Raw genomic sequence first — 3483 nt, forward strand, 5'->3', positions numbered from 1 at the left:
AAAAGGGAGAAGACTCAAATCAACAGAATTAGAAATGAAAAAGGAGAAGTAACAACTGACACTGAAGAGATACAAAGGATCGTGAGAGATTACTACAAGCAACTCTATGCCAATAAAATGGACAACCTGGAAGAAATGGACAAATTCTTAGAAATGCACAACCTGCCAAGACTGAATCAGGAAGAAATAGAAAATAGGAACAGACCAATCACAAGCACTGAAATTGAAACTGTGATTCAAAATCTTCCAACAAACAAAAGCCCAGGACCAGATGCCTTCACAGGCAAATTCTATCAAACATTTAGAGAAGAGCTAACATTTATCCTTCTCAAACTCTTCCAAAATATAGCAGAGGGAGGAACACTCCCAAACTCATTCTACAAGGCCACCATCACCCTGATACCAAAACCAGACAACGATGTCACAAAGAAATAAAACTACAGGCCAATATCACTGATGAACACAAATGCAAAAATCCTCAACAAAATACTAGCAAACAGAATCCAACAGCACATTAAAAGGATCATACACCATGCTCAAGTGGGCTTTATTCCAGGAATGCAAGGATTCTTCAATATACGCAAATCAGTCAACGTGATACACCATATTAACAACTGAAGGAGAAAAACCATATGATCATCTCAATAGATACGGAGAAAGCTTTCGACAAAATTCAACACCCATTTATGATAAAAACCCTGCAGAAAGTAGGCATAGAGGGAACTTTCCTCAACATAATAAAGGCCATATATGACAAACCCACAGCCAACATCATCCTCAATGGTGAAAATCTGAAAGCATTTCCACTAAGATCAGGAACAAGACAAGGCTGCCCACTCTCACCACTCTTATTCAACATAGTTTTGGAAGTTTTAGCCACAGTAATCAGAGAAGAAAAAGAAATAAAAGGAATCCAAATCGGAAAAGAAGAAGTAAAGCTGTCACTGTTTGCAGATGACATGATACTATACATAGAGAATCCTAAAGATGCTACCAGAAAACTACTAGAGCTAATCAATGAATTTGGTAAAGTAGCAGGATACAAAATTAATGTACAGAAATCTCTGGCATTCCTATACACTAATGATGAAAAATCTGAAAGTGAAATTAAGAAAACACTCCCATTTACCACTGCAACAAAAAGAATAAAATATCTAGGATTAAACCTACCTAAGGAGACAAAAGAGCTGTATGCAGAAAATTATAAGACACTGATGAAAGAAATTAAAGATGATACAAATAGATGGAGAGATATACCATGTTCTTGGATTGGAAGAATCAACATTGTGAAAATGAGTCTGCTACCCAAAGCAATCTACAGATTTAATGCAATCCCTATCAAGCTACCACTGGCATTTTTCACAGAACTAGAACAAAAAATTTCACAATTTGTATGGAAACACAAAAGACCCCCAATCGCCAAAGCAATCTTGAGAACGAAAAATGGAGCTGGAGGAATCAGGCTTCCTGACTTCAGACTATACTACAAAGCTACAGTAATCAAGACAGTATGGTACTGGCACAAACACAGAAAGATAGATCAATGGAACAGGATAGAAAGCCCAGAGATAAACCCACACACATATGGTCACCTTATCTTTGATAAAGGGGGCAAGAATATACAGTGGAGAAAAGACAGCCTCTTCAATAAGCGGTGCTGGGAAAACTGGACAGGTACATGTAAAAGTATGAGATTAGAACACTCCCTAACACCATACACAAAAATAAAGTCAAAATGTATTAAAGACCTACATGTAAGGCCAGACAGTATCAAACTCTTAGAGGAAAACACAGGCAGAACACTTTATGACATAAATCACAGCAAGATCCTTTTTGACCCACCTCCTAGAGAAATGGAAATGAAAACAAAAATAAACAAATGGGACCTAATTTGACTTAAAAGCTTTTGCACAGCAAAGGAAACCATAAACAAGATGAAAAGACAACCCTCAGAATGGGAGAAAATATTTGCAAATGAAGCAACTGACAAAGGATTAATCTCCTAAATATACAAGCAGTTCATGCAGCTCAATACCAAAAAAACAAACAACCCAATCCAAAAATGTGCAGAAGACCTAAATAGACATTTCTCCGAAGAAGATATACAGACTGCCAACAAACACATGAAAGAATGCTCAACATCATTAATCATTAGAGAAATGCAAATCAAAACTACAATGAGGTATCATCTCACACCAGTCAGAATGGCCATTATCAAAAAATCTAGAAACAATAAATGCTGGAGAGGGTGTGGAGAAAAGGGAACACTCTTGCATTGTTGGTGGGAATATAAATTGATACAGCCACTGTGGAGAACAGTATGGAGGTTCCTTAAAAAACTACAAATAGAACTACCATACGACCCAGCAATCCCACTACTGGGCATATACCCTGAGAAAACCATAATTCAAAAAGAGTCATGTACCAAAACGTTCATTGCAGCTCTATTTACAATAGCCAGGACATGGAAGTAACCTAAGTGTCCAGCAACAGATGAATGGATAAAGAAGATGTGGCACATATATACAATGGAATATTACTCAGCCATAAAAAGAAACAAAATTGAGTTATTTGTAGTGAGGTGGATGGACCTAGACTCTGTCATACAGAGTGAAGTAAGTCAGAAAAAGAAAGACAAATACTGTATGCTAATACATATATATAGAATCTAAGAAAAAAAAGGTTATGAAGAACGTAGGGGCAAGACGGGAATAAAGACAGAGACCTACTAGAGAATGGACTTGAGGATATGGGGAGGGGGAAGGGTAAGCTGTGACAAAGGGAGAGAGTGGCATGCACATACATACACTACCAAATGTAAAATAGATAGCTAGTGGGAAGCAGCCACATCGCACAAGGAGATCAGCTCGGTGCCACCTAGAGGGGTGGGATAGGGAGGGTGGGAGGGAGGGAGACGCAAGAGGGAAGAGATATGGGAACAACATATGTATATGTATAACTGATTATACATATCAGTATATGTATAACTGATTCACTTTGTTACAATGGTTGATTCACCATTGTAAAGCAATTATAATCCAATAAAGATGTAAAAAAAAAAAGTTATATAAATGTAGGCTGATATCTTTAATGTCTCAAAAAGCCAAATATAAATAAAGCCCAGAAAATAAATTCAAATGAAAAAAGTTCTGACATAATTCTTCTATGTGTTTATGAAATCCTAGGAAGAATCACTGCAATAATTATCTAAAGTAATACTAAAAGGTAACAAAAGAGATGTTTGGTCTTAAATGTAAATTCAAACGTAGAGTGTCTAAAGCAACAAATCAAAGCGAAAGTATATCTGCAATTTCTAACAGCAAAAAATAAGTTAGTTTGTAAATACTGTATTCTTTAATGCAGTAAGAAAGAAGATCAGGAATAAAATGTTGGATAGTCTTATTGACCAGGTCACATTTAAAAATAATTTTTCAGGATAGCAAAAATGTGCAACGATTAAGCTCTACACATACAACTGTAACA

Source organism: Delphinapterus leucas, chromosome 17 (assembly GCF_059928025.1).
Source record: "Delphinapterus leucas isolate spDelLeu-1000000601 "Yukka" chromosome 17, BTC_Dleu_Yukka2, whole genome shotgun sequence".
Classification (NCBI taxonomy): domain Eukaryota; kingdom Metazoa; phylum Chordata; class Mammalia; order Artiodactyla; family Monodontidae; genus Delphinapterus; species Delphinapterus leucas.